We start from the raw sequence: 19,609 nt of genomic DNA, 5'->3' as shown, positions 1-19,609 counted from the left end.
GGGGGGGGTAGGGGTAACAGGACGTGAGGATGGGGACGGAGACAGGGGTGAGGGGTTTAAGCACTCTCTTCTTCTTCTTCTTCTTCTTCTTCTTCTTTAGGCTGCTCCCGTTAGGGGTTGCCACAGCGGATCAACCGTCTCCATTTGCTCTATCCTCCACATCTTCCATTGACACTCCAACCACCCGCATGTCCGCCCTCACCGCATCCATGAGCCTCTTCTTTGGCCTTCCTCTTCTCCTCCTCCCTGGCTGCTCCATCTTCAGCATCCTTCTCCCAATATACTCCGCTTCCCTCCTGTGCACATGTCCAAACCATCTCAATCTCGCCTCTCTCACTTTGTCTCCAAACCGTCCTACCTGCGCTGTCCATCTAATATACTCATTCCTTATCCTGTCCATCCTCGTCACTCCCATCGAGAATCGCAGCATCTTTAACTCTGCCACCTCCAGCTCTGCTTCCTGTCTTTTTGTCGGCACCACCGCCTCCAAACCATACAACATAGCTGGTCTCACTACCGTCTTATATACTTTCCCCTTCACTCTTGCAGCTACCCTTCTGTCACAAATTACTCCTGTAACTCTTCTCCACCAACTCCATCCTGCCTGCACTCTCTTCTTCACTTCTCTACCACACTCTCCGTTACTTTGGACAGTTCATCCCAAGTATTTAAACCCATCCACCTTCCCCACCTCAACTCCTTGCAACCGCACCATACCACCACCCTCCCTCTCATTTATGCACATGCACTCCGTCTTACTCCTACTGACTATCATTCCACTTCTCTCCAGTGCGTACCTCCACCTCTCGAGGCTCGCCTCAGCCTGCTCCCTACTCTCCCTACAGATCATGATGTCATCCGCGAACATCATAGTCCATGGAAACTCCAGTCTGATCTCGTCCGTCAACCTGTCCATCACCATTGCAAACAGGAAAGGGCTCAGAGTCGATCCTTGGTGCAATCCCACTTTTACCTTAAACCGGTCCATCATTCCTACCGCACACCTCACCGCTGTCACACTGTCCCCATACATATCCTGCACGATCCTCACATACTTCTCCACCACTCCCGACTTCCTCATACAATGCCACAACTCCTCTCTTGGCACCCTATCATAAGCTTTCTCTAAATCCACAAACACACAATGTAACTCCTTCTGGCCTTCCCTATACTTCTCCATCAACATTCTCAAAGCAAACATTGCATCAGTGGTGCTCTTTCCTGGCAAAAACCCATATTGCTGCTCACAGATCGTCACCTCTCCTCTCAACCGAGCTTCCACTACTCTTTCCCACAACTTCATGGTGTGGCTTAACAACTTTATCCCTCTGTAATTACCACAGCTCTGTACATCACCCTTGTTCTTGAAAATCGGAACCAGTACACTTAATCTCCACTCCTCCGGCATCCTCTCACTTTCCAAGACTTTATTAAACAATCTGGTTAACAACCCCACTGCCATCTCTCCTAAGCACTTCCATGCCTCCACTGGTATACCATCTGGGCCAACCGCCTTTCCACTCTTCATCCTCTTCATAGCAGTCCTCACTTCATCCTTACTGATCCACCCCACTTCCTGATTCACTATCTCCACCTCTTCCAACCTTCTCTCTCTCATTTTCTTCATCAGCTCCTCAAATTACTCCATCCACCTTATCAACACACTCTCCTCGCTTGTCAGCACATTCCCATTTGCGTCCTTTATCACCCTAACCTGCAGCACATCCTTCCCAGCTCGCTCCCTCTGTCTGGCCAATCGGTATAAATCCTTTTCCCCTTCTTTTGTATCCAACTTCTCATACAGCTCGTCATATGCTTTTTCCTTAGCCTTTGCCACCTCTCTCTTTGCCTTGCGCCGCCACTTCTTGTACTCCTGCCTACTTTCTTCATCTCTCTTGCTATCCCACTTCTTTTTCGCCAACCCCTTCTTCCTTATAACTTTCCTGTACTTCCTTCTTCCACCACCAAGTCTCCTTATCTTCCTTCCTCTGTCCAGATGTCACACCAAGTACCTTCCTTGCTATCTCCCTCTCCACTTCTGCTGTAGTTGCCCAATCATCCCACCCCTCTTTACCACCATCCAACACCTGTCTCACCTACTCCCTAAATTCCACGCAACAGTCTTCCTCCTTCAGCTTCCACCATCTGGTCCTTGGTTCAGCCGTCACTCTCTTCCTCAACCTCACCTCCAAAATCATCCTACAGACCACCAATCGATGCTGTCGAGCTATACTCTCCCCTGCCATCACCTTACAGTCTCTAATCTCTTTCAGGTTGCATCTAAATGGGACTTAAATGGGTTAAAGCACTCTATGCACGGGTAAATTTTTCTTCCTTTCCTTCTACTTCTCACTCAAAGTTTTTGGCAAACAGGATGACTAAGTGGTCCGTCAGCGAAGTGACAAGTCGGCTCTGCCAGTTAAATATAAGGATGAATAAAACTGCATTGGAAGGGAGAACATTTCTTGGCATAACTGCACACCCAACTTCTTAGGCAGATGTGAATCGTTAATAATTCGAATAACTTTCTGTTTTGATACCATCAGCAAATAATGTTTGGCAAAACAATGCTCAGCTATTTAAATCTGACCTCATTTTGCGGTTTGGAAGCTTTTTGTTAAAGAATTCAGGTTTAGTTTGTATGAAGATAATAACATCGTTCTTTTCCACTTGTTTGTAATAAATATACTCATAATAGTGGATTTGAAGCATTTGTTGTGATGTTAACCTTTGAATGACAGAGATAGGTGTCTATCACTGCACTTTTGTCAGAAAAGAGGTCACACACTGCATGTGACTCAATGTTATGCATGATTTTTTTTGTGCACATAAGTGCATAACCTGTATATACTTGCAAATCGTTAAAAAAATATATTTTTCCATCTAATAGAAAGATACTTGAGCTGTAAAAGTGACCCGATTTCCATAATCCAAATATTAACTAGTATTCAATTGGATGTTATGCAGCTTCAGCTTCTTCTTTTTTGAGATGCATACACAACAAATCAAAGTTACAACTGGTTTCTAATGTATTCTGTATTCCTGATTGGATTTATCTTAAAGTAGAAGTGATTAAAAAATTACTCTGAAAAAAAACTTTCTTTGGTATGCTGCAAAGTTGAAAGACTGCAATCATTCCAATGCAAACTAAGTGGGCATTCAAAAAGTTTGACAAAAGGGAAACTCCCAAGATAGTCAATAAATAATCCCCAAGTGGCTCGGATCTATATAAATACCCCCCCCCCCAACTCTTCCAGCTAAAGAAAGCTGCATAAAGCAACAAAGAAAATCTACACAAGGGATGCCCCTTGCTTTTTCAAACCCGACACCAGTTCCTCTACAGCTGTGCACATTTACAACAAGCCTGAATTCAGGCAATGAAAGCCCGAAGGCTAATAGGAGGGAAGGGCCGAAGTAGAACACGTGCTTATTAATACTGATGCAACATATTGCATAAATATTCATAAATTCAACAAACTAATTTATTTAAATATAAGTTTCCAAACCTCAAAAATGCTGATCAACAGATTCAGCTGATTCCTTTCCTCAGGGGAATCATGTTTACTCGGGCTGGTCGTTGCCTGAACTTCTTCATTGAAGCAAGGCAAATGTAAAATGTTTCTTCACAGTACCTATGTCCTTGTACCGTGAAGAGATAAACTTTCTATATTGTCTTGGTTTAGTGCAAGGGGCTGGTTGTTCCGTTTCAGCAGCTTTAGTTTATCATTATATCCATGTACATTTAGTGATATGATTCGACAACCTGAGGCTTACCATTCAGAAGGGTAGAGGTTAAAAACATTCTGCAGTTCATGGGCGCCCAATAAGATAGGATCCCGAACTTGATGGTAATGTATTGACAAGCTGATCTATCAGTGGGTGTAAAATGCTGGGGTAGCTGTACTACCTTGAACGTGCATGGACCTTGGCCCCTGCATCTACATCCAGTTGCTTTCCTGAGGCCATCAGAGTGCCTCTGCTATGACTGGGGGTTGATTTTGGCTCTTTATGTCCATCATTGTGGCCTTCTTCCTGACGTGTAGATTGCTTAAAAAAAATTCTATACAATTTCAAGGCTCGTATGAGAACTAACATTCATATCGTACAACGAGGGGAGCATGAGACAAGAGGAGCAGAAGAGGGAAGGAAAAAACAGTATGGAACAGAGACATGAGATCTGTGGAAGGGAGAAGGATGGGGGTGGCGTGCACAGGATAAACAAGATGGACACGACAGGGACTTTCAGGTCCTTACACGACAAGGAATTTCAGGAAGGAAAGCAGGGAATTTGAACGAGGTGGGTCTGGGGTGGATTATTGGGGGTAGAAAAGATCATGGTTTTGGATGGGGGAAGATAAGAGATGGTGGTGAACAGCTGCTTTGAAGACCTGGAGCAAAGAGTGGGATTGAAGAGAGTGTGGGAGTTTGTTCCAAAGGCAGAAAAAAAAGAGGAGTGAAAGAGTGAAGGTGAGCAGTGATTCTTAATTTTGGTAGTTTTACCAGAAGGGGGTTGTTGACGGACCTTGAGCGCCCTGCGGAAATATGGGGTGGACATGTATCAGACAGAGCAGGTGGGGGAGGGGGGGCGAGGCCTGAGAAGAGACGGTAGAAGATGGAATGGCCACCGACCTGTCTGCGGTGAGAGAGTGAAAGACCTAAAGACTCAACCTCATCGCGGGAGATACCAATTATCCTAAATATCTTGGTTTTCACAGCGTGAAGCCGAGAAAGGTGAGTGGCAGGAGCACCAGCCCAGAGAGGAGAGCAGTACTCCAACAGGCTGCAGACGAAAGCTTTGTTTGTGGTCAGAAGCTCAGGTAGGCCAAGGAAGGACTTTCCACGATGGAGAATGCTCAGTCGGCAACTGGCGTTGGAGGGAGACCAACTTAATAAAACTGATGTTCCTTCTTCCTCTACATCTTCTATAATTATGACGATTCAATCCACTAAAACCCGTTCCAAACCTGCATTCCAAGTCTCACCACTAAGGGTACCTAAATCCAAGCCGCTACGTATCTGCGATGCTAATATCAAGGTGGTTTGTGGCAATTTATCTGCCATAGAATCCTTCTTGCAATTTAACTCTTTGGATCTGCTTGCACTTTGAGAAACTCATCTCCTCCACAGTGAGGTGTTGTTTGAATATTTTGTAGTACATGGCTACATTCTCTATAGACTTGATTTTTCCACCTTTTCCTGGTTTATACATTTATTCAAAGGCCTCTCTACCACTTGGCCAGTCAGGTCTCCCTGGAGGATATGATGCAAGGGTTTATATTCTTTCGCCTGGCATTTTTGTATCCCATTATCTATCTATTTTTGGATCGATCCCCATCATTGCCCAATTGTGCTATTTTCAATGTTATCACCGACAGTATTGATATGGTGCTTTCTCAACATCCAACTGCTGATATTTTGGTCTTTAGAGACTTTAATGTTCATCGATCACAAACAAGGGTTAATCCACTCTCACAGGAAAGATGCTCCTGGTGGTTAGTGCATTTAACTTTGCTATGCCGCATGACTGAACACATCATTTCAGCGACTACTCAAATTCCTGATAGAGTTACTGATAACAGGTATCTTCTTATTTTTGTGCTCCAATCCTGGGGATTGGACTGCAAAAATTCCCCCCACTCCCTGCTAGGAAACTCTGATCATGTCAATATCGAAGTTCAGGTTTCTTATTCCTGACAATCAACAGTCATTCATCCTGTCTATCAAATTGTGTTCCAGTATAGTAAGGCTGACTGGGATTACTTGAATTATTTTCTTGCCGATGTTCACTGGAACTCAATCATTTGCAAAACCCACTACAAGCTGCCAAGGAAGTTTGAGTGGGTCCATGTTGGTATGGACCTCTTTATCCCTTCTCAGACCTACCAAGTGGAAAACACATGATCAGCCATGGTTCACGCCAGCTTGTGCTACTACTATCACCCATCACAATATTTTTTCAATCACTATCATCGTGTTGGATTGAGTGAGGCACGTTACTTGTTTCACTTTGCAAGTAAACACGGCAAACAAGTATCGGAGAATGCCAAGCGAGAGTAAGCAGAATCTGTTTGTGATTCTGTCTTCACTCAACGAGTAGATACCAGTGATTTTAGAGAATTGCTAAGAGCATTCTGAACCGTAATTGATCATCGATTCCTGTCCTCTGCAATGGTCCTGAAGTGCTTACTTCTCCTATTGACAGAGTCAACCTCTTTGCTGAGCGTTTTGCTGCACACGCTACATTTGAAGACCAAAGACACCCATTACCTGCTTCTGCTTCCCCTGTTGGCACCAGTTTTTCCACTATTATTATCACACTGAAGAAGGTTGCTAAGATTATTCAAGGGCTTGACATCTCAAAAGCTACTTGAGATTGAATCGCTACAATTGCTCTGAATGTGTTCTCCAGAACTATCTTCTGTTCTCGCAAAATTATATCGCTTGTGTCTGTCAAAGTCTGTGTTTCCACCTCGCTGGAAGTAGGCTTCTGTAGTCCCTGTCTTTAAAGGCTCTCGTGAAAAATCTGATCCTTCCAACTATCGGCCTATTAGCTTTCTACCCATTACAAGCAAAGTGTTTGAATCCTTGGTCAAACGATAACTCATGACTTATCTGGAAACTCATAACCTCCTAACTGATGTCCAGTATGGCTTTCGACATTCAAGGTCGACTGGTAATGTCTATCCCTAATCAATGACACAAAAATTGGCAAAGTGTGACACAAGGGCCTCATCCATAAACTAAAATCATATGGCATCTCTGAAAAATTGTTCGATACAATTTCTGACTTCCATAAAAATCGTCAACTCTCTGTGGTGCATGTAATGAGAGACAGTCGTCCTCTGTTCATGACACGAATGTTGGTGTTCCTCAGGGGTCTGTGTTGGGTCCTACATTATTCTTGTTATATATCAATGATCTGCCTGATTGTATTATTTCAGTTAGCCATTTATGCAGATGATTCAACACTGTGTACTACCGGCCCAGGAACCGTCTCCTCCATCCCATGTCCAGGCCCGTGTGACTCAATCAGGACCAAGAGATTGTGATTAAGTGAGAAAATGATGGCTCGTTACTTTCAGTCTGTATCTGATTGGACAGAGCATTTGTCTGAAATTATTTTTTTTGTAATGTAAAAGCAAGATATTCAGCAAAACGATTAACTTGACCCACAAAAAGATATATATCATTGTAAATTCGTTTCTGGTGTGGTTCTTATCTCTCCTTCATGGTAAAAAAAAAAAGTGTGTGTGTGATGTTTTTTGTGGAGTTCTACTGAAGCGTTATTGTGTGGAATGTATCACACCAAAATGATCGTCACGATCTCATGAGTTGATTAGGCTAAATAACTACAAAAACAAGTGGTGCCAGGCACAACAAATCCCGCCCATTTAAGGCATAAAGTTATTTTGGGGATCAAATTTAAATTTGATACATCCTTAACCTGAATGTTGATTATAAGGAATAGAATAAGGAATATTTTAGTCTTAGTTTGAAGTCAAGTAAACCATTTTTGACGAAGTTATGACTGTAAAATGATTTTGACCTTTCAAGGCCATGTAAGGTCAAAGGTCATGGTGTCAAATGAAAGTCAATAAAGGCCTTTATATATGTCTTCCATAGTAAACACGCATATTCCTAACCTTTTTTGATTTATAATGGAAAATATGTAATTTTGACCGATGACCATGACCCCCAAAAACTTCGGACCCTAGTTTGATATTTGTTGGGTATAAACCAGGTCATCTTGCCACAAGGTTTGAGAAATCTTCACAAATATGCATTTTTCACGATGGGAATGGGTAGGATTATAAGTGACAAACAGAATAAAAGGTTCACTATGAACTGAGTTTGAAGTAAATCAGATCATTTTGGACGAAGTTATGAGCGAAAAACGATTTTGATCTTTTCGTGATCGTGACCTTGACCTTTGATCCAATTGGTCCTAAAAGTTAATGGGGTCATCCAAGGTTCATTGCCCACCTGTGGATTAAATTTGAGAGTGTTTGCTAAAGCCATTTTGCCGTAAAGTTGCTAACAGACAGACAGACAAACAAACAAAGACAGACAGACAAACAAACCGGACAATTACAATATCCCGCTCCCTCCCTCCAGGGGGCGTGATAATAAATAAAAACATTTATAACATTGTAACAAAGCATATATTAATTGATACTAAAAATATGAACAACAATAATAATAGTAGTATAATTTGGCAATAATAATAACAAACGTATAATCCCCACCCTCGGCTCAACCTCATCTGTGCTTTGTGAAAGGCAAACTAATGCTCAAGCAGTATGGCAGGCAGGTATGTTACAAGGCCATGAAGACCAATGACAATTTGGTCCAATGGACCAAGGGACCCACTAGCTTGATAAAACGTGCAGTTTTTGCCTAATTTGGATGTAACTTGAATTGTTGTTAAAAGCTGGGTTATCAATGCCATGGGTTCGAGGAAGGTGAGGTTCACTCCTTCTAACCATTTTGAAAAGGATGGAACACCAAGAGTGATTAGCAACCAAAGATTTGATGAAGTAGGTCTGCCCATAAATTACTTCTATTTGTGCAAAAGAAGCCACACAAATCAAATGTTGATAAATCATGGTCAATGAGGTCTAAAAAGAAAGAGATCTCACCATGGATTAATAAAGTCAATGATACCAAAAAAGAATTTCCTCTGTTGTGATCATTAAAAAAAGGCCTCATCAGCTTGACAAAATCAGCTTTGAATACAGTCAACGGCCATAAAACCTTTCTTTTGACGTGGTGTGTAGTGAAAGTATTATACAAGCGTACTCTATTATGCATATTTATGAATATACAGCAATCAAATAAAAGTCGTGATAACACAAGAGGGGAGGAGAATATACTTTAAGAAGGCAAGACCATAACGATTTTTACTGGCGACCTTCCCTATCTCCCTGCACCAAAAGAAAGGTAAGATGTGTTCCCTATCCACGTATTCATAAGTCTACCAATAACCAATTGGTTATCCATGCCATTCAAATTTGTACACATTTTGCAATTTCGCACATTTAATGTCTCATTTATTGATTAATTATATCTGTGATATTGAAGGATTTATTTTGGGAAGCTTCTCCTCTTTTACAGTCTTTATTTGTGAATAATAAATCCTAATGCTTGATCTATATATGTGTGTGTGTATATATATATATATATATATATATATATATATATATATATATATATATATATATATATATATATATATATATATATATATATATATATATATATATATATTTACTTCTATATTTACTTTCTTCAATATATCTTCGATTTATCTACATCCATCGATTATATTCTATTCTATATCTATCTTCTATCTATCTATCTCTCCATTCTATTCCATTATATGCTGTCTGGTCTATCTATCTATTCTATTCTTCGATCCATTGTATATTCTATCTCTTCAATCTATTCTATATTCTATCTATTGGATCTATTCAAGATTCTATCTTCTATCTATCTTTCTATTCGATATTTTATCTTTTCTATACACTGTATATAAAGAGACAAAGGGTCTGTGTTTGACATGGATAATATAATCTCAGCTATCGACATGAGTGCGGGTTATCCTTGACAAGATGGCAGAGTTCCTGGTTCGGTCCATTTGTTTAGCAACTTGAATGAAGAAAAAGAACTCACCAGAAATCATTTTAACAACCTTTTTCATGCACAATTCACACCCCATCCCAAAATGCAATGGGGAATTGAAACTGTCTGTTAATTACATACTATTGAAACGTACCTTTTCGACATTTACACTCTTTCAACCTTTGGTTGCTGCCTCCACGCACCAGAGCGAGTGCCCTAGTTACCCGAAATGTAGCACGGAAGAAATGCTTTATAGACAGTTACTGCATGTGTCCCATCTAAAATGAAACCAGCAGATGACATGAAACAGAAGGATATTTAATCAGTAATTTATTAATTCCTCCTGTCTACTTTTCAAACACGAATATCATTTCATAGCATTCCATTATAATGATATAAAATGAAACTCTCAATGCTTTTAAAACTCCCCAAAGTTACACATGACAGGTTTCAATGCAGTTTTGAATTAACTCATGACCTTCAAATTGGCAGCAGCTATGTGACACCAGCAGGGTAGTCGTTTGCTTGGAGGTCATATCCGCACCACCAGCAGGATAGAATGGGTTTGGTGAGAACCCAACCGGCCAGCAGGTAAGATCGACCAGCATCTGCAAACATTCAGCTGCTTTGAGAATCGGAGCTGTGGTCAACATGCCACTCCCAACACCCTCATTGCTGAGGGAACCTAGTCTATAAAATGAACTTCAGCTTGGAAGTGCCATGCACCTAGCTGGAGCTTCTCTCTGGTTGCATTGTGTTCCCATCCTTTCCCTGCTTGTGTGGCTCTCTGCCCGCTTTATAGTTTGTGTGACATAAGATCACTCCGAGGCCTGGTGTCAAGGGGTTTGCCTTGGCTTGGCTTTGATGATGCTTGTGCGTGGCCCAGAGCTGTATTTCCCATAATAATTATTTCTCCCAGTCTGTTTCTGTCATGTCGGCATATAGTTTGGACGCATCAGTCTAAACAGTGCATTGTACAATGTGATTTGTCCAGACATGTGGACATGAGCCCAGTGCTAGCCTGCATGAGTGTCCTTTCCCACAGTAACCACATTACTTATTTAATTAAAGTTTTCTTTTGCCACAGTATTTACTTCTTGTTTTTTTTTGTATACACTGTCGAGGCTTGTATAAGAACTAACACACAGTACGTACCACAAGGGGAGCAAGAGACAAGAGGGGCAGGAGAAGGAAGGAAAAAACAGTGGGGAACAGAGACATGAGATCTGTGGAAGGGAGAGGGATGGAGCAGAGTACACAGGGTAAACAAGATGTACACTACAGGGACTTTCAGATCCTTACACGACAGGGACTTTCAGGAAGGAAAGCAGGGAATTTGAAGGAGGTGGGTTTGGGGTGGATTAGCGGGGATAGAAAAGATCGTGGTTTTGGATGGGGAAGACAAGAGATGGTGGTGAACAGCTGTTTTGAAGACCAACAGGGAAGAGTGGGATTGAAGAGAGTATGAGAGTTTGTTCCAAAGGTGGGAAAAAAGAGGAATGAAAGAGTGAAGGTGAGCAGTGATTCTTGATTTTGTAGTTTTACCAGAGGGGGTTGCAGGCAGACCAGCAACTTTCAGACCTTTAGACACCACAGACCCTTAAGATCCCCTACACCCTTTGGCTTTGCACCCCTTAGCCTGTTTCAAGACCCAATAAAACCCTTACATAGACCCTTTTCACACTTTGGACCCTGAGACCACTTCAACCCCTTAGACGCTTTAAACACCCATTAGACTTCTTTGACCCTTCAAAACCCTTTAGACCTTTACACCCTTTAGACCCATTCATCTCCATTTAAGACCCTTTAGACCTTTACACCCTTAGATGTTTCAAATGCCCATTAACACCCTTTACACAACTTAGATCCTTTATACCCCTTAAAGACCCTTTATATATTTTAGACCCTTTAAACACCCTTTAGACTTTTACACCCCTTAGACCCCATCGACACCTTCATTCCCAGTTATATCCTTTAGATCTTTACACCATTTAGACACTAGACTCTTTAGACCCCATTATAGACCCTTTAGACCTTACACCCTTTAGATCCCTTCATACCCATTTAGATCATTTTAAGACCCTTTCCACTCTTTGGACTTTTACACCCTTTAAACCCCTTAATACCCATTTTGACCTTTTAGAGACCTGTAGACCTTCCTCAACCCTTTAGACACTTTGCAGACCTGTAGAGCTTTTAAGACTCTTTGGGCACGTTAGACCCCATTTGCTCTTTCACCCTTAAACCCCTTTAGACCCTTGAAGACCCCTTAGAAAATTGAAAAAAAAAAACCCCCCGAAAATAATTTTTGATGACTTGTTTTTTAGTGCACGATTCAATTCGCATCACAATATGCAATGATGTATCAAAACTGATATCCCAAAGCAAAACTGATGTTGGAAAGTGAAACTGCAACTACTGATCGACTGATCGTCGAATGGGAAACCAGAATGAAATGCTGTAAGGAATACCAAATGGGAATTTCCAAAAAAACAAAACTATGGGAAGTACCGAGAGAGGGCGCGGGTTGTGGCTGAAGAAGCGATGTGGACAGCGACGATGACAACGTGTTATAAAGGATCCTTCGTTTCTAGGGCTGGTTCACTTAATTGTACAGGGTGGCCACAATGTCTTTCTTGTCACCCCTTGTAAATATTATGACATTGCCTTGTATCATATTAGCTGACAACACTGAAGGGAACTACAAGTTATACATTTGTAGTGCTCTTTTACTTTGTTACACATTTTACAACATATGACACAAGCCTTTCGTGTCCAATTGATCCGTTTGTGCTCCATCATTGTCATGACAGAGAATAATTTTGTGCCATGTTCTGTGGGACATTTTCCGGAACATTTGTGGAGTTACAGTATTTAAAGCAATTCTCACTTCACATGGCTACGTTCACTCAATCTGAAAAAGGGAAAAAGGAAACTAATTAACATTCTGCACACAAAGGCAATGCCACAATTTCTTAAATGGGGGACAAGACATTGTGGCCACCCTGTACATCATTGAGATTCTCACATCTTACATTTCTCCTGGATGTTTCCCCAGCCTGCATGGCACATGATTGTACCATATAAAAGGCGTTACTGAAGATACTGGCTCACACTGTGCAATCACCCCAGTGTTTTCTATCAATCTGTTTCTTTTACTTGTCACTAAACCCTATCTATCTTACTTTAAGGAGTATATACAATGGGGGTTCTGCACCACTTTTCACATTTTGAGTGTCATTCTTGCAAACCAACACTTGGGGCCTGCACCACCCCCTCGGCGAGCCCCAAAATCGAAACCGAAAACATTCTCAAAACAGGCTCCAGACTTGGTATAACCAGCTCAAGCATCTCACTCTGCCACCAAAATGGATCACAAGGATATTGACCCCCTTTGGCCTCCTTGGGACAACCACTGGCCTGCAGGGTGGGGTTCTGGCTTGTGCCGATCTACAAGCCACACTGTGGTTTGCCACCCTCCTCACTACTGATGGCACTACACACGAGGGCCTGGAGGGCACTGTCACCTCTTGGAAGATGTGCGTGAACTGCATTTGCCTAATTGAAGTCCGCAGACTCGACTTCGTCCGTCCCGAGTATTGTGTTTCAGAGGGTCCACTGGACAATGAGATATCAGACTGCAAGAGCCCATGATTCGGCACGGACAGTATGGTGTGCCCGGCTCCGCACCTGCGCATTGTAGGGCCCAGCCGTGCCTATTACCAGAGGGATCTTGACAGCAGTACCACGGTTAAATATGCTGACACCAAACGTCGGTATGTTATGCAGGAGCTCATAGCCTTCAATGAAGCCTCTCGTGAGTGTGGGGGTAACTGCTTCCCCTGCAATGTGCTAGAAGACATCACTGCAGCCTTCAACCAGATTCAGCAGCACTGCATCAAGCACAACCAAAGAAAGCAGACCATCCTGGCAGCTCTGCTTATGCACATGTGTGTGAAGCACAGCTTCACATGCAACTGTGCTGAGGTAGCTGAATTTGTCCAATTGGGTAACCATGGAATTGCCAAGGGTGACAAATTCCTACGCTCACAATACAGGCAGACCAAAAAGTTGATGTTGATGTAAACCAGAACCGCCCGCAGGCCCACATTACCACCACCTTCGCCAAGCTGCGCTTTACTGCGGACCCGATCATGGTGCCCCACATGGTGCCGTCAGATGGCCTGGCCGCCCCGGGCTCACCCAAGGCTTTATGTGCAGCAGTAAACCGACATTGAGCATATTGCTGAAAAACAATACATTGGGACCCAGTCTGTCCGGCACAGCAAGGTGATAGCCACAATCCACAAGGTGCTGTGCTGCGCCGGCTCGAGCCTATTTCTTAACCACACGGTGCAGTGTTGTGGCATGAACAAAAACACTATGATCCAGTTTACAACTATACTCTTTAAATACCACTCTAATTTTAAGCACCTGTACAGCAAGCATGGCCTAGTGTCCACCTGCACAGGCTGACCTGAAAAAAAACTACCTTGGGCCAGGCTCTACATAATGTCAAACATATTTGTTCTCTAATGGACGTATCGATGACCTGGTTTATACCCAACCATTATGAGGGCCAAGATCCCAGCAAATAGTTGTCCATGGCAGATGATTGGGCATTTGGCCCTCTGTGGTAAGGGCTGTGTTGGGAAGTACTGTACACTCACATACTGTACAGCATACAGCATGGTGGTGGTGGTCGTATGGCAGCTTAGCTGCCGGGGTAGCTATCATTTCTTGAAGCGCGACTGTATCGCTGATGCAGTGCCCCTCTACCAGTACACACACTGGAACTGGTACTCATTTCGCCGACCTCGGAAGGATGACAGGCTAAGTCAACCCCCTGGTGTATTAATTCAGCGGCCCACAGGGCTTGAACTCAGGACCCTATGATCCCAAGCCGCCACCCTAACCACTGAGCCAACCACTAAGCATAGTACTGTACAGCCCTGGCAAAATTATCATTCTTTGCCTGTAATAATTTCTGCAGACTACTGTAATAGGACTGGTTACCAACTGTAGTATATGAGAGTACAACTCTCATATACTATAATTCTAACTGTTTTATTTTTGCCTGGGGCATACACCTACAGCAACGACAGCATCTGGTGAAAGACTGTGGCTTCGATGACTTCAACGAGACAATGGCCAGAACAGCTGGCAGTGGCCACATTGAGATGGTGCAGCTATGCAAGGACTGTGGCACCAATAACTTCAAGCAAGCCATGGCAATGGCGGCTGGTGGTGGCCACATAGAGATTGTAAAAATGCTGAAGGAGTGGGGCACTGATGGCTTGACTGGGCCATGGCTGAAGCGGCCAGCTTTGGCCACCTCTAAACTTGTGATACTGTGCAAGAGCCGATGACTTCAACTGAGCGATTGCAATGGCAGCCGGTGGTGTAGATTCTGATGCGGGTAATGACCAGACCGCCATGGATTAACAGTTATAGGAAATGACAAATTATATATTTTTCCCTTTAGATATTTTCTTCACAGATACATATCAGTAGCAAAAAAATGCCTCATCCGAGCAATATCCTTGTTCCTGAGATGTTTCAAAGCATTGAACTTCCTGCGATGCTTCCCAGGGATGAAACCTTTCTCAGTGGCGAGAGATTCAAGCAGGAGCTCCACAAGCAAGCAGGCAAGTGGTTTTGAAATGGAGTGAGCTACGTATTGGCACTATACATATATAAGATAACAGAGCCAAAGCGGGTAAATATGAAATATGGACCAGCAACCGTCTTAAAGATGATCACACAAGAAGGTGAAGAAATCGAAGCCTGGGCTCCAGAAAGACTCACAAAGACCTTGTGTGGAATCTCTCTTCCCAAAGTTTGTTCGACCACACGGGCTACAAGAATGCTTTAATGACTGAGGCAAAAAAATTCCACACCTATGATCTGGTCTGGACACCACAAACACACATGAGGCAAACCGCAGAAAAATATGGTGGTCAGGAGGAGATGCATATATACATGCATGCCATGGGAAGTATTAGGAGGAGTCTAAGATTCCAAAAGGAAGGATGTTACATGTTTGTGGGTTATAACAACGATAAGTGAAGCTCAATTAAGAGTGAAACAATAGCACATCAGCATGATCTCTGCCTGACTGGAAGTTGATGCAGTCTCTGAGAAAAAGCTCCAGGGGTGTATCAAAGGTTGTGGTGCCAGAGAAAGTAGTAGGGGGCCAAAGGGAGTGGTGGTAGCGGGCTTATTCACGGTGTAGAATGTTTTTTTTTATATTCCTTTGACAACCAAAATGACGTCAGCTGCCCCAGCTACCGAAAATCTCCCAGATTGGATTCCAAATGCAGTCAGTCCCATGCAAAGTGCTCGACCTGATGCCATCATGGTATAACCGGGATATGAGTGGGTCACACCCGAAGGATCCATTCCCAAAGGACCACTCATATTTACCAGAAGCTAATGGTCCATTTTGTTCTGCATAGATGGTTATAACTGACTCACGGGTGTTCACCATATTTGTGAAGGTGGATTGCAAACAGCTAAACGTGCCGTCTACGTATGACTTTTTTTTGCATACTCAGAGTATCTTGCTCACCATCGCTGGAACCTCAGTCGAGACAACAGGAACACTATCACAACTGCGGCCGTAAATACTACTCATTGTACAGTACTTCCAGAACAAGAGAGAGCACAATATAAGCAATGCTCCAGCAATGCTACCCCAAAGACCCAAAATATCTAAAAGATCCTTAAAGACCCCTGAAGACCCACAAGACACGAAAGACCCCAAGGAACCAAAACAGCAAAAAGAACCAAAACACCAAAAAGACCCCGAGTACAAAAAAAAAACCCTAATAATCCCAAAGATCTAAAATGCCCAAAGGACCCAGAGAACAGAGAACCAAAAATATCCCAAGGACCCAAAAGACCCAGAGGATGCAAAAGACTCTGATGACCCTGAACACCCAAAACATCCAGAGGACCCAAAAGACCCTGAAGACCCCAAAGACCCAGAAGATCCAAAAGACCCTGAGGACCGAAAAGATCACAAGGACCCAAAATACCTAGAGAACCCAAAAGGCACAACAGACCCAACAGAACTATCTGGGACCCATGAAAATTCCACATAATTTAAAATACGCCATCAGGTCCCTAACCCCCACCCCACCCCACGCACACACCCACAATCCCAAGTCCTCAACTTCCCTCCCAGCTCTGTCCCTTCTTTGCTCCCCCCCCCCCCCGTACCACCACACCAAAACTCTGTGCTCCTCCCCCTTTCTTCAAATCCTCAAATCCCCTCCCAACCCAATGTCCTCAACCCCCCCACACTCAAAAGCCTCAAACCCCTCAACCCCAACTCTGTCCCCTCTCTGGCCTCACTCCCCCACGCCATCTCTGTCATCCCCTCCCTGTTCCTTCTTAACGTCCTCAGCTGCCCCAAACCTCATGTACTCAACCCCCTGCCAAACCCAAGTAATCAATCCACCTCCCTATCCAACATCTCAATCTCCCTCTTCCAACTACATGCACCCTCACTACCAACCCTCTTTCCTCCCCTCCCCATTCCGTCCTGTTCTTAACAACGTTACACAGGGAACTTTGGCCCATGAGAAGGCCATTCTGCCTATCATGCCTGCATTATAACTGTCCACATTTGTTAAGAACAAAGTTAAAAGTAAATAAAGATGTAACGTTAAGTTCACAATCACTTCCCCCTTTCTTCCCTTATCCTCACTATGATTCACAGACCGGTGTTTGTGTTTGTTGCGTTCCAGCTCCTACAGTTGTGAGCCGAGTACATCCAGACTTGCTACATAGGATCAGCATGACCCCAATTATTGCATAGGGGTGTTTTTATCTTTGCCGGTGGTCTGGGGGGTTGGGAGGAAGCCGGAAGGGGACAAATCATGTAAATGTGTATCATGTAAATGTGTATCATGTAAATGTGTATCATGTAAATGTGTATCATGTAAATGTGTATCATGTAAATGTGTATCATGTAGCGCCTCCTCCAGGTAGTGGAGGGTATTACAAGTCTCCATCATTTACAGTTCAGTGATCCTGTCCCCACGTTTTCCAATGCATTGAGGGGTTTTGAATTTTAAGCAGTAGGTATGGTTTTGCTTCGTGCACATAACTTCATGGGTTTATATTTTATTTCTTTTTGCCTACACAGAGCTGTCAGTTGCCTACACACCACCCAAATAAAGATTATGCATCAGAAAAATGTGTTGCATGCTTGGAACAAGAACACCCATGAGGTGGGAACTCTGCTCTGAAAAGCAACACTGCAGCAATGCTACAGCAAAACATAAGCAATGCCATAGCAATGTTACAATGCAATATAAGCAATGCTACAGCACAATACAGTACTGTACTGTGTAAGGAATGCTACAGCACAATATAAGCAATGCTACAGCACAATATGAACAATGCCACAACACAATACAGTATGAGTAATGCTACAGCACAATATGAGCAAAGCCACAGAATAATACAGTACAAGTAATGCTACAGCACAATATAAGCAATGCCACAGCACAATATGAACAATGCCACAGCACAAGACAGTAGAAATAATGCCACAGCACAATATGAGCAATGCCACAGCACAATATAAACAGCAGGCTGATCAGTCTTCAGCAGGAGCTTGGCATGCTTCTTTTCTATTCGTAGTTGGCTAGTAGTGGCTTATTTTCTGATAGTAGTTGGTGCACATGCAGCAGTTCTTTGCAAGCAACCGCAGGATGTACTCAGCTAGATCAGCCCAAAGATCTACTGGTCTGCAAAGATCTACTGCTCCTTCATAGCTATCCATCTGGGGAAAGCATATGGCCTTTAGGTGTGGGAGGGTGTACTCGGGGGGCCACAACATAGTCCTGCACTTTGGAGTGAGCTGCGTATTGGACCAGCTGAGTGCCCTCTCACCTTCACAGCAGAGGATATGTGTTGTCATAGCCTTGGCCACCATAGCCGTGGAGGAACACAGTGGTGCACTGTGGACATTGGGCACCATAGCATCACTGCATGTGTGCTGGCGGTGCATCTGGAGCATCAGGCACACCATGTTGTTCACAAACTCCTTGTAAATTGCAAAATGTGCAGTGTAGTGTAGGAAGATGGCGAGGAGTAGTCCTCCTGCAGCAGCTGTCGGAACGACTGTGAAAGATATATGCGCAGGACATTGAACTCCAGCCAATTGGTCCAGCTGATCCCATTCTGGACTGCCCGGGGAGGACACTGGTAGATATTCTGGTGCATATAGTCCAGCATTGTGGATCTGTACATCAGGTCCGAGTACTCACCCTTCAATTCTGGCCCACAGCAGTGCAGGATGAAGCCATAGTTATAGTGCTTGAAGCTGTGGCGGTTTCCTGCAACGGCTGTCTGTGGGTCTTCCAGGGCCCTGCAGCCAAGGACTTGCAAATCCTCCTCCCGGACGGACCGAGCTGCCATATCTGCAGAGATACCAGGTTTTTCTAGACCGGCCAAGACTGGGCGTTTCTGTAGCGCAGCCTGGGTGAGCATTTGCTTGTCAGATAGGGTTGGCACATGGCTCACCTCTCATGTGGCTGTCCTTGTGCATCCTTTGCTGTAATGCTCAGCCCAGTTGGCCAGGTCTACTGAATGGATATTCCATATCCCAGGTGAGCCATATTTCAGGGGGTGGAAATTGGAATGGCAGAAACCCACTGTGTAGCAGAATCGAGGATCCAAAGTGGACAATTAAATGTGGGTATCGCCTGGGCAGAGGAAATCATACCATAGACTCAGGCTCATGTATTTTCAGGATCAGTTGCAACAAGAAACTCATACACCATTTTGGCATATGTCCACCCACCCATCCAGTGAAGTGGTGAAACGTTTTCACCATTGGCTGAAGCTAGGCACCAGCGGAATATGGTGACCACTTTTCCATCATTTACCTGTATTATGTTGTCGCAGTCCTGTGTCAGGAAGTGGTTTACCTCGTTAGCTGAGGCCTGCAGGTTTAACGCCTATAACAGCA

At 43.6% G+C, this 19,609-nt stretch overlaps 2 protein-coding genes across 3 annotated transcripts in view; one reads left to right on the top strand and one right to left on the bottom strand.

The window, feature by feature from the left end:
• The window catches only part of LOC147030139 (polyunsaturated fatty acid 5-lipoxygenase-like), a 138,786-nt gene that overhangs the window by 61,770 nt on the left and 57,407 nt on the right, over positions 1-19,609 (top strand). The window contains exon 1 of one of the 2 annotated variants that reach the window (XM_085873869.1): positions 8,864-8,940. The exons of the other annotated variant lie outside the window; for it this stretch is intronic. The gene's annotated coding sequence lies outside the window, so the exon portion shown is untranslated. Of the gene's footprint in view, positions 1-8,863; positions 8,941-19,609 lie in introns of those variants that run through there. 2 annotated transcript variants of the gene reach the window in all.
• Positions 1-19,609, bottom strand: part of LOC147030141 (protein FAM200A-like) — a 73,361-nt gene that overhangs the window by 43,090 nt on the left and 10,662 nt on the right. Inside the window, exons 2-3 of the mRNA XM_085873872.1 lie at positions 10,100-10,229; positions 9,776-9,899 (exon numbers count right to left, since the gene is read on the bottom strand). The gene's annotated coding sequence lies outside the window, so the exon portion shown is untranslated. The remainder of the gene's footprint in view (positions 1-9,775; positions 9,900-10,099; positions 10,230-19,609) is intronic.

The sequence above is a fragment of the Eptatretus burgeri genome, chromosome 3 (genome assembly GCF_056783735.1).
Source record: "Eptatretus burgeri isolate ZD-2024b chromosome 3, Ebu_testis_v1, whole genome shotgun sequence".
Classification (NCBI taxonomy): Eukaryota; Metazoa; Chordata; class Myxini; order Myxiniformes; family Myxinidae; genus Eptatretus; species Eptatretus burgeri.
Note: the sequence above shows the minus strand (reverse complement) of the source record. Positions and strands in the feature narration are given on the sequence as shown.